Below are 13,461 nucleotides of genomic sequence, written 5' to 3'. Positions count from 1 at the left end.
ACCTGCTCCTGGGATACATTGATTAATGACAGTGTCTTCCTATTAGTCAATCTGGTTTTATACCATTTACCCCTCAAATTTACCCTCTAGAAACAACACTCTTATGTTCTCAATTTTACCTTTACTGTATATCTTGCATCTATGTCCTTGTTTTCTTCTTATATAAGGATTAGGGTTTTTTAAATTATCTATTGTACTAATTACTTTTCCAGCTTTTGGTCATTCCCTCCTACACCTTATTGTAACAGTCTTCTCAAAGCTCGCTTGTGATCATGGAACTAACTACACATAAAGTTTTCTAAAGATACGTGACAATGCAAAATAAACTTTCAAGCCCTCAGCTTGGAACTTAATGTTTTCTTATGTTAAGAAATTAACAACATTTAACAACACTTCTCATAATACTCTTTTCTCCTCCCTATATAGTCACTCATTTGCATCTTGTCATTAAATAGCAAACTATTTGTTTTCCCAAAATTCACCATTCTTGCTCTTATAAATATGTGCAATCTCATCTGAAATACATAATTCTTTCCCTTGCTCTGATGAACACATATTTCTAATCAAGTTCAAACTCACTTTCTATGTAAACACATCTTAAAACCCCCACTCATCTTATAAGAACAAGTCTTCACCCTTTGTTTAGAGTTCAAATTTAATGTATCACTCTTCCTTTGGAGACATCCCAATCTTATTCATTTTTTTAAACCTATGCATTTTCATGCATTATCTTTTACCAGATTGTGACATCCAAAAACTTTGAGTTTATTCTCTTAGATTTCCATTTCAGCACCAAAAAGAATAGCAGGAGTTACTGCAGGTACTCCACAATGCATGCTGAATTTAATTGAATTCCACAAAAACTCTAATCAAAGTCTACTCTAAAGGATACTGGCAGAGACATCATGGGCTTCTTTCCTCAAAGCAGCCTGTCAGTAATCAGGCCTTGAAGTATACTTCCCAGATCATACCTGGATGAAAGGGAAGGAGATAAAAGGAATACTATGAGGCACAGGTGGCAAGCAGAGGGCAAACATGTACCTGGTGGGCAGCAACTTCATTGTCTGAGAGCCAAAAGGCAGGTATAGAATTACTAGCTTTCATGAATTTCAGCACCCTGGGTTAAAATATGCTTTGAGATCCTACTGCTCAGATTTTTTTCCCTTCATGAAACTTGGCTCATTTGATACAGATATTTAGAAATGATATGTTCAATCAGCAACATCCAAAATGATGGCTGCCCCATCTTTTAGAGATTGCCTTACATAGACTTGATTTTTAAATTTTGAAATTTAAATTAGGTATCCAACATGATTCTCTTTCTGGGTAATGATAAAAAAATTATAAATACTATGTATGGACAAATTTGTGTTTAGCATTTAATTTTCAAAATTCTCTTGGGTGGCTGCTGAGGGCATATATTTCTTATTATATTGTGTCTAAAACTCTATGATTCTAGAGTAAAAAAAAAACAAGTAAATTTAAAGTTTGCTGTAGTAGCACTTTAGGACATTTTATTATACAATCTTTGTCTCTTTTTCTCGAAAATGAATGCTAACAATATTAATTACTCGTAAGGATGTTGTGAGGATAAAATGACAAATGTTATTTCATCCATTCATTTAGGTACTTCTAGAAAATAGAAGCAGCTGGAGCTTGTGAAAAAAATTTTAAAAAAAGAATTTTGTGGTGACAGCTATTTTAAGTCATGGCTCTAATTGTAGAAACTTGGACACATCATAGGCCATTTCTAGTCTTAGTTTCATTTTTTGAGAACATGGGGCTGGTCCTTTCTGACATGGTTTGTATGCAGATTAAATGATATAATAAATTCAAATGTCTGGTATCCGGCACAAAGCTATGTTTGAATGATTCATTCAATAGATAAGAGTTTCATTCATCCTTTAGTAAGTCTCCTTTAACTTTTGTCTGTAAGTGCAGGTAAATAAAACCTTGCCTCTCTGTTTTGTGGGTCTATTTTTTAGGTCAAATAAAATAAGGGCTAATATTCAATAAAATTTTTAAGTGTTTAGTTTACGTAAGGTTTGAATTTTTCTATTTATCTTTTAGAAAATTCATCAGGGAACTTGTTGGGTCTTTCTTCCAAGTATTGAAAGTTTGGGCACATCCCTCTACCCTCACTAATCCCACACTGTCCACACCCCTGCATGGCCCCGAACTCTGCGGTGGAGGTGAGCTTTAAACGTTGCTCTGCCTTTGGAGTTACATCTCTGCTCATTCTCTTGAAAAATTCCATTTTCCACTCTTAAAAAGGGTAGCTGTAGTTGATTCGTACACCATCCCTAATCCATTATTTCATTACCTTTCTGATCTCTTTAATTGAATTTATTTTTTTTTAATTATTTATTTATTCACATGTGCATACATTGTTTGGGTCATTTCTACCCCTTGTTCCCTGCCTCCACCTTCTACCCCCCTCCCACTCCCTTCCAGGAAGACCCTGTTCTGTGCTTTTCTCCAGTTCTGTTGAAGAGTAGAAATGAGCAATAATAAGAAAGACAAAGCATTTTTGCTAATTGAGATAAGGACAGCTATACAGAGAGATTCCTAGCATTACTTTCATTTACAAATGTGTTACAACCCAGGTTGATTCATCTCTAACTGATCTTTATACTGCTTCTTGATCCCCTTCTAGTGTTGACCTCTGTTGCTTTAAGGTTTCTGTTTTAATTACTCTGGAGTGGGACATCAAATGCTTTCATGTTTTGGGTTTTCTATCTAACCCAGTACCTCCCATATATGTTCTCCCCTTGTCATGTAACCCAAGTCCAACCACATTGCTGTATTTGCCCTAGATCTAAAGACTGCATATGAGGGAGAACATACAATTTTTGGGTTTCTGAGTCTGGCTAACCTCACTCAGAATGATGTTCTCCAGTCCCATCCATTTACTTGCAAATGATAAGATTTCATTTTTCTTCATGGCTGAGTAAAATTGCATTGTATATAAATACCACATTTTCTTGATCCATTTGTCAGTATTGGGGCATCTTGGTTGTTTCCATAACTTGGCTATTGTGAATATTGAGCTGCAATAAATGGGTGTGCAGGTGCCTTTGGAGTAGCCTGTGTAGCATTCCTTTGGGAATATCCCCAGAAGTGGGATTGCTGGAGCATATGGCAGATCTATATTTACATTTTTCAGAAGCCTCCAAATTTTTTTCAGAGTGGTTGCACCACCTAACTTTTGCTCATTCTATTTCTTTTATATCTTTGCTGCTGTTCCTTGCTGTTCTTTGCCTCAGGTGGGCTCCTCTCTTGGAATGTGATCCATGGTACTTCCACCATTTAAAACTGTTTGTCCTCAGATATCAATGTGGCGAAGTCCTGTCTTCTTCCAATTTTGCCTCAAACATCACTAGTCAATGAATAGTTCCTCAACCATACTATTTCAATACGCATCCTCTTCATTACTGATCCTTTAACCCTGTTCCTTTTTTTGTTTACAATACTTACTATGTTATACAATTTATTTATTTGTAATGTTTATGTCTTATTGTCAGTCTAATATTATTTGAATAGAAATTTCATTAGGGATGTAATTTAGTTCACTGATGAACCCCAAGCTTCTAGAACAGGTCACCAATAAATGTCTATTGAATTGAAATGAATTTATATAGAGAGAGTTACTATTTAAAAACAATCAATTTTCAGGTCATTGTCATGGGTTTGGTCTCTATTATTGCCTTATGCATATGTGAAACAATAATTAGATTATTATTACTTATATTTGCTGCATTAATTTTGGGTTCTTATAGACACAGCCTCTCTCTTCTGTAATCAGAGCTGCTGTCCACATTTGCATCTCTTGAGAGAAATAGAAACAGGGAGCTGAATTTTCAGAGTTCTGATAAAACATGCATTGCTCCATGGTTGAGTGAGCTTAATTTTCTTATATATTAGAAGCTAATGTTTGCATCCCACATGAAAGCAAAGCCATATGCTAGGAAGTTATATATCTCTGGAGAATGTTTTCCAAAATTGCAGGCTAATTTGCATTAAGAAACCTATGTTATCAAACTCTACTAATGGAAATGGGGTGAATTTTTTAAAAAAGGAAACAAGCATGTTGAATCCTTAATGTGAAAGAAATCTGCTATATTAAAGTTTTTACACTAATTAAAAGTCAAGCATAACTTGAGTTATATTTTATAATTTCTATTAATGATGAGTGTTAGGTTTTTGAGTATGCTGCTGACTAGACATACATGTAGTTTTGTTGTATCTTCACATATATTTTATGCTGAGGTGCTTAGAGGAAAAAAAAAACCCTTAAAATACAAGTCTGTGGTAGAGAAAATTAGGAGATTCCCTACTTGCCATGAAAGTCTTTGGTGGGACTGTGCTTTGAAAAGTTCAGAAGAGACAGATATTGAGAAAGCAAACTACCCAGGCTGAAATAATAAATACAGAAGATGAAGACATTGACAATGGAAGGCAATAAAAAGTGGGTAAGGGTGGGATATAGAATGAACTTGAAGTATTCCGGCAACATTTTATCTTGTTTACTGTTTAGTCAGTTTTCAATTGCTACAACAAAATAACTGAGATAATCAACTTATAAAAAGGAAAGATTTATTTTGACTAAAAGCTTTGTAGGTTTCAGCCAATGACCAGGTGGGCCTGTTGCATTTGATCCTGTGGCAAGGCAGTACATCATGGTAAGAATGTGTGGTAGAAGAAGCTGGTCACTTTGTGGCAGAAAGGAGGTAAAGAGAGAGGAAAAGAAGGGACCAAGGTCTCAGAATCCCCTTCAAGTGATCCCATTCATCATGTACCTTAAAGATTGTTGCCACTTCCCCTTGGGGCCTTTTGGGTATCCAAACTTAGAATAAACATTTTATAGTGAACTTTTCTTCCACTTGAGCCATGCTTCCAGTCCTTTTCCTTTTAGTTTATTTTTCAGATAAGTGCTCATGCTAATTTTGCCCAAACTGGTCTTCAGCCTTAATCTTCCTATCTCTACCTATGGAGTATCTTGGATTATAGATTTTCACCACCATGCCTGGCCCTCATAGTTGAATTTGTCTTTATAATTTCATCCCCTTTACCTGAGACTTGCTTTGCTCTTTATTCTAGTTCAATTCTACCTGCATTCTTGTGTAAGCTTGAACATGAGTTTCTTCGTGCTTGTGTATGGAGAAGCCAGAGTGGTTGAAGACAGGTAGGGTTAGGATATGTGGGCAGTAGTTTATGGAGTAGTAACCATTTGATTCTTTCCTCTATGTCCTCTTTCATTCTCTTTATTCTGTCCTCTACTGACCATCTTATCTTTCTTCATAGTAGTAATGGTAATAATTATATTTTTGTTGCTATGACAAAATATCTGAGCAAAACAGCTTATAGGAGAAAATTTGTTTTGGCTCACAATTTCTAGGGAGCAGAAACAGAGGAGGGGGATGAGCACAAGGTATATCCTTCAAGAGCATGCCCCCAGTGACTGACTTTCTCCAACCAAGCCTACCTGCTAGTTACCACCATCTCCCAACAATGACATAAAATTATGAATACATTATGAATTCATCTGTTGATTAGGTCAAAATCCTTATGATACAGTGACTTCCCAACACTGCTGCACTGGTAACCAAACCTTCAATACTTGAGCCTTTTTGTGGGTGACACTTCATATCCAATTTCATAAAAGTAGTGAATGTTGAACATTGATACAAAATGCCATTTCTGACTCTCCCCCACAGCAAATAATTCTAGTGGATGATTTTCAGATATATTTGAAGAAACAACTTATTTTGGTTTCGTACATCTGGACCAGAATTGTTCCAGAGAGAAGACTTGGTCAACCTGACAAGAAGAATAACAGCACTGTTATTCGTTATTCAAATAATTTAAAAACAGACCTACAAACCATATTTATAGAAGTAACCATAGCCTTGGGGAAAACATTATTCCCAGAGCAAACAGAACCTTCTGTTGTTTTGTTAAAGCAATAACAATAGAAGGAGGGGTAACAAATTTCCCCTGTGCAGGTTGATGTCACTGCTGATAAGTCATTGGGGGAAAAAGTGCAAAATGTCCTGGAGCTGCTACTTTAAAACCAGTATCACTATAGATCTGTCAACGAGGCATACATGATCTCTATATAAAGATGGGTAGAAGGCAGAAGTCAGCTTTGCCATAGGCCTTATAGTCCTTGTCTTACCTTGGGGAAGAGAACTCTGAAAATATCCATAGATATATTGTCTCAATTATCAGAACTGAGACTTGGCTTTATTTTTTTCATTTTTCTGCACATGTTGTTAGGGAGAAATTTAAAAAATGAAAACAGACAAGAAAGGGGCAGAGAACAAATACAAACATGCCCTTAGTCAAAAAAGATTCCAATTACACATTTTGATTAAAGATGTAATAAGTAGAGGGTGGAATCCATATATTGGAGAAATCTCAAATCTATGACCAACAGTTCAAGTGACTGTAGGGCAAATATTTATTAAGTAATATAGCAAAGCCTTGTAGATGTCATCTTCCCTGACTAGAAGGAGCAGCATTCTCATTGCCATGGCAATTTAACAGGGTAAAGGAGGAAAAACTAAAGCTAAATTGTGTATTAGATGTTTTGAAGTCATGGATGAGATAAGTTTCCCAATCTCCATGAGAAATAAAATTTCTAAGAATGAGATATTGAAGGTTTGTGGAAAGATACTCTGAGTCGATTTTAGCTACCTATTTTCCAACTCTTCTCAATAAAGTTAGTTAAGACATGCATTTAAACATTAAGGTGATGGTTCAAATAAAACACAATCATGATGAATCCACATTTCAAAACATAATTAAATGAATGTCAGCATATAACACAAAATGCAAAGCACAGTGCATTACTTGATGGATTTCTCTATAGACTTGCAAAATCTCAACAGAATTGAGGACACCGTTTCAAAATAAATATTAAGGGATTTCACTTAAACATACAACAAAATATTTATAAAAAGATAATGAAAAATTACTTTCAAAGTGTCCCATATATCATTATAAATACTTATTTCACCCAGGGGAGCTATTTTAATGAGGAACAAGGGTTCAGTTCTGTGCCTTATCTATAAATCCTGGTAGAAATGTCAATTTTAATCATTTTAGCATTTTATTGTACCTTCTTTTCTGTACATGTAAAATAACTTGATTAAAAATTACTTAAACCAATTGATATCATGTGAAGTAAAATTGTTATTAAGAAAATTATGGAAGATTTAATAATTGTACACACCCTTTTCAGAACACACACAAACAGAAATACACACACATTCTGTTCACTTAGCCACAATCTATTTATAAACCATATTAACTAATAGAAATCATAGCTCAAATAGATCATAATAACTAAATAGAGAGAAAGATAATATGGTGGAAAATAGTTTATACCAGAGAATTAATTCTCTCCCACAGTCATGCTACCATCTCATTTCACAAATGTCTCTGTTTCGGCCGACTACAGTGATGGAGCACTTAATATATTTTAGGTATTTCACATATCATACGTGTGTTTGCTGACAGTAATTTCATCTAAGTTTCTCAAGTAAGTAAATCTCTGAAAACTCAGTGTTTTCAACTAAAAGAAAACTAAACAGAAAAATCTAATTCAAACCTTTTAAATTGCAATGACTAGAGTCTTAATTTTGTACTATACTTTGAACAACACTGATGGTCAAAGTAAGATTATACCAAATTTAGGAATAAATCAGAAATTATATTTACATGTCTTTAAGAAATAAAATGAAATTCAAAATGACCATATTAGATGTAGTTTGTGGTTCGAGAGAATAAGCTGTGAATATTGTAACATTTTTGTCTCTTAAGACTCACTTTAATTTTTATTTATATATATATATATAAATCAGTGATTTCTCTCTATATAATGTTAATGTACATATAAAATTTGAGAGAATAGGAGAGATAATCATTACCAGATAAGAGAATAGGAGAGATAATCACCACCAGGTCAGAAAATAAGAAAGATTTCTGGAAGACATAGCTTTGAAAAAAAAAAATTGCCGATAGCTAGTTCATTAATTACTATATCATCCTCCTAATAAAGAGAAGTTTTTATCAAATATTCAAGTAAACATTTGTTGATTGGTGAAAAAACAAAGATAAGAGCTAGGGTTTATAAAACTTGTAGAATGGAGTCAAAGAAATGGAGCTGACTTGCCTTGTGATTTGCCATCAGGTTCAGGATAAGTGTCAGTTAGTATAGAAAGCTAAAGGGAGAGAAGCAATTGGAGAGAGATAATCTATTCCATCTTTATCACCCCAGACATATTTTGCTGAGAAAACCAAAAATCAGTTTATTATTGCAAGATAAAAAACAAAGATTTCCTTTCTCAAAAAAACTGATGAAACTTTTGGAAAGGTCTAGTCTGCAAGATGGGAATTGGTGCTTTACAGTAAATTGCTGAGATTTCTAATCCAAATAGATTGAAAAGACAAGGAAATGCTAAAGAAAATGTAACTAAGTATGAGACACAGAATATGAGTCAAGGTTATCTATCCAATAACAATTTTACAAAGAAAGACAAAGTAATGAAAGTGGGACATTAGTGAAAGTAATACAGGAAGTCATTTCCAGGGAAAATGACAGACACAAATTGTTATGGTTTGGATCTTAAATGTCACTCAAAAGTCCATATGCTCAAGGCTTGGTTGTCAGTCTGTGGTGCTATTGAGAGGTGTTGAACCTTTAGGAAGTCGGTACTAGTGGGAGGAATTTACATCACAGAAGATGTAAAAAGGATATTGCAGCTCTATCCCCTTCCTTTCTGTCTTTGCTTTCTAGCTGCCTCACAAGCCAAAAGGCAATGGGACCAAGCAAACATGGACTGAAGCTTTTAAAACCAAGAGCCAAAATAAATTGTCCCTCCTTTTAACTTGACTTTCTAAAGCATTTTGTCAAAGCATTTTGGAAACCATCCATCAAATGCCAAATCAGAGGGATAGAGATATAGTGCAAGAACCTTCAAAATAGAAAGAATTAATAAAAGATCCTAAAATTTTCAAGAAAAATTAATTTTATTCCAAGGATACTAATGAGGAGCTTCCCAATGTCCAACAAGAGAGGATAACAGCAATGTCCTCCAAGTTTAAGAAAATATTCTAATGCAGAAACTTTAAAGCGATAGAGGCCAATAGGAGAAGAGGATCAGGAAGTAGAGAAAAGGTCAGTTTAAGAATCAACTTAGAATGTAACACATATACACATGAAAGCAATACGAGGAATCTGCCTGTACAGCTATCCTTATCTCAACTAGCAAAAACCCTTTGTCCTTCTTATTATTGTTTATACTCTCTCTTCAACAAAATTAAAGATAAGGGCAAAACAATTTCTGGAAGCAAGGGGGTTGGGGATAGAGGGAAGGGGTGGGGGGAAAGGGAGGGAGAGGGGCAAAAGAGGAAGAAATGACTCAAACATTGCATGCACATATGAATAAAAGATATAAAAAAAATATATAATATTGCATATATATTTATATGCTAAACTAGATGATTAATAAAGGGTGATGACTAACCAAATGTTTCCAGACATGTAAAAACATTATCTCAGATTTAATAAATATTTAGTGAATTACTGCTATATTCTAATGAGTCTTCTAGCATTAATTATAAAGTAGTGAATTAGACAGTTAAGGTTCTAGCTAAATTAATTACATATTCTAGAGGTAGGAAACAGACAAATTTTTGATGGATAAAATAGGAAACAGCCTCCTTAAATCCTATCTTGGAATATTGTTTTCTGTGAATGAATATATCATTATCAAATGTCTTGCTTCAAATCATGACTACCTTAACATCTTTGTTCTATTTATGACAAACGAACACAGGTAAATATAGATTTCCTCATAGTGTTCACCATATGCATGAATACATTCTCTCTCTCTGTCTCTCTTTCCGTCTGCCTCTCTCTTTCTCTTTCTCTCTCATTAATTTTTTATGTGCAAATTCTCTGACTGTGTGATAGTTGAAGTATTATGAAGTTTCTCTTAAATTAGTCTCTCATTGGGTAAGTCATTAAACAGCTGCTCTGGATTGTTTACTACTATTTTCTTTTGTATAAGTCCTAAGGTAACAAGTGACTTTGAAACTAAACCAATTTGTGTTGCAATTTCTCTCCCTGAACTTCCTCTATTCCTAAACCATGAGGCTTTGTTTAATGCATTATTTCATCTATAACGTAATTTGTTGACTATTATTTTCTTTTTTGAAAGTTTGTTTCTTTATCTGACTACTCAAAGCAATGCTCTTCTAGCTTAGGGCATGTTTGCTGTTTTGGGTAATGCATGCCTTTCTGCTTCCTGCTGGGATTCATAATTATTACTTGGAACATGAATTCTGGCATGCCTAATCATTGCTCTGAACCTTCCACAAGTCAGATTAGCACATAGCCATAGTGAAGGGCTACTTCTCAAGCAAAACTCAGAGCCACCCTCTGCATGTTTTCAAATTTTCAGTGAGCTCACTATACTAATAGCTTTTCATAATTACAAATCGCTTTTGTCTATGGAAGTTTTAATAATGATATTACATTATTCTTATACCTTTGAGCATAGACAAGACCATTGCTTATTAAGGGGCACTGACTTAACTCACTAAATACTTGCCAGAGATTAACTGATAGAATTCTTAATATTCAAGGCAAAGACATTTTTGCTTCAAAGAAGACAAAAACAATAAAGAAGTAAAGTTTACCAAAAGATTTAGGAAAGAACATTAGACCCATTTCCTTTTCCTTGGCACACAGTGCTACCAATGTGTGAGAAGTTCTACATTAAAAATAATAATCCTGCATAACATGTCCTTCTCCGAATATCCTTATGATTTTACAGATTAGTTGGGAGTCTTGGGCAAAGGAGAGTTTAATTTCTCTGTGTCAAAATATGCTCTTCATTCTTTTGATGCTCTATCTGACACAGAAGCAATGTGGCATAGTGTAAAGTCATTGACAGGGAGGGCAGAAGACCCATGGATATCCTGATAGTGCAATTGATTGTCATGTATTTTAACACTTGGGTACATTATTGGTAAACATCAGTCTCACGTGCCCAGCATAGGGGTAATAGTGTCTGTCTTGTAGAGTGCTAAGGAATTGAAGATAATGGGACAAAGCTGGATGACACCATTATCTGGTATTTGGTAATATATTATCAGAAACTTATTGTTAGATTCCAAGGAAAGAAGTATACTAAGATATTTGGAGCATTGATCTTGTACTTTACAATATGTAGTATTCTCCAAGAGTTAAATAATATAAAGCTGTGAATTTTAATATCTTTGAAAGTATAAAAGTATGATATACTGCCACCCATGAAGATTGTCTGTTCTAAACTGGGGACTAACCCTATTAAACCTTTCACAAAGATAGGAACAGCTAAAAGTAATCACTGGAATTCAGTAATTCTGAATTAAAATTAAATAGATTCCATCAAAATTATTTTGCCAACACTGACTTACTGATACAAAAGTTTAAAAGGAGAAACAAATGACCTAGAATAGCCAACAAAGTTTGAAGGAAAAAAATACAAAGCACTAGAATTACCTGATTTCAATACATACTTACTTAAAACTATAGTAATCAAGCCAGTGTGGTACTGGTAGAAGAGTAGACAAATCACTAGACTAAAGTTCAAAAATTGACACAAGAAAATGTAGCCAACTGATTTTGACAAAAGTGCAAAGACAATAAAATGGAAAAAAGATAATCTTTATCAAGTAGTACTAAAACAAAGGGATATTTATGAATGGGTAAAGAAATTAATCTAGAAACAGATCTTAAACTCTACCCAAAATTAAGAGATAATGGATCATAAACCTAAAAGTAACATATAAAAGTAAAAAACAGAAGACAATGTGGGAGAACAATCTAGAACTTAGGTTTGATGCTTACTTTTTAGATAAAACAATCAACTCATGATCCATGAAAGAAATAATCTGTAAGCTAGACTTCATTAAAATTTAAAACATCTGCTCACAGAATGACATTGTCAAAAGAATGAGAAGACAAACCAGATAAGAACATAGCATAATTACTTCACATATTAGCTAATCATGATACAATTTCATAATACAGAAAATAAAAATATAGCAAAATTCTGTTTGTAAAAGAGTTATATCTAAAATAAATAATTTAATAAAATAAATAAGTAAATAAATGCTTTATTTTAATGTATTGAGCTCATCTTAGCGTGTGTGTGTAGACACAAATGGACAGGCATAATGCCAGGCTATTACTTCTATATGTAAGCTATGTGTCAGATACTGATATACACAGTTCCACATGTATGGCCTCATTTAATTTTGTAATAACCTATGAGATTTGTAAAATTATTGACTACATTGCTCAGATGTAAAAATGGTGGCTTTAAATAACTTCTTCCCCTTTATTGTCATTCAAATATATTATTCAATTAAGTTTTCTTACTCACACTATTGTGTAAGCCTTATAAAGCATTTTTATTTTTCCTCAGAATCATATTTCTGGCCTGCAAAGATATAATATATGTTCAAAACACATTTTATAAATGACATTTCTCTCATAACTATCATTAGAAATTTTAGTGACAAATTCACGAGTTGATAGTTTCATGTTACTATTTAACAGTCATCTTTTCTGAAAAGTTAAAATATGCCTTGAACAAAGGATTGAAATTTTTTGAGAGTTGTGTTAACCTTTTATGGTGACAGACTACATTTTATTTCCCTGAATAAGTTATTAAATTAAATAAATCACAGTCTTAGTTTACAACCTTTGGTAAGCATTAGTGTGATTTTTTAATATCATCATTATTCCACATACTATGATTAGCATGGGATGCAGTCAGCCTTCTATACCTATGGGTTCTACATAGCCAGGTTTAACCAACTATGCATAGACTACATTAAAAACAATTGTGTCTATATTGTACATCTACAAACTATTCTTTTTTACCCATAGCACTAGATATTATAACAACTATTTATACAGCATTTGCCTGTTTTTAGGCATTGTAAGTAATCTAAGGATGATTTAAAGTATAAGGGAGTTTACCAGAGGCACCTGCACATCCATGTTTATTGCAGCACTATTCACAATAGCCAAGTTATGGAAACAGCCAAGATGCCCCACCACTGACGAATGGATTAAGAAAATGTGGTATCTATACACAATGGAATTTTATGCAGCCATGAAGAAGAATGAAATGTTATCACTTGCTGGTAAATGGATGGAATTGGAGAACATCATTCTGAGTGAGGTTAGCCTGGCTCAAAAAACCAAAAATCGTATGTTCTCCCTCATATGTGGACATTAGATCAAGGGCAAACACAACAAGGGGATTGGACTATGAGCACATGATAAAAGCGAGAGCACACAAGGGAGGGGTGAGGATAGGTAAGACACCTAAAAACTAGCTAGCATTTGTTGCCCTTAACACAGAGAAACTAAAGCAGATACCTTAAAGCAAC

The sequence above is a fragment of the Castor canadensis genome, chromosome 3 (assembly GCF_047511655.1).
Source record: "Castor canadensis chromosome 3, mCasCan1.hap1v2, whole genome shotgun sequence".
Lineage (NCBI taxonomy): Eukaryota > Metazoa > Chordata > Mammalia > Rodentia > Castoridae > Castor > Castor canadensis.
Note: the sequence above shows the minus strand (reverse complement) of the source record.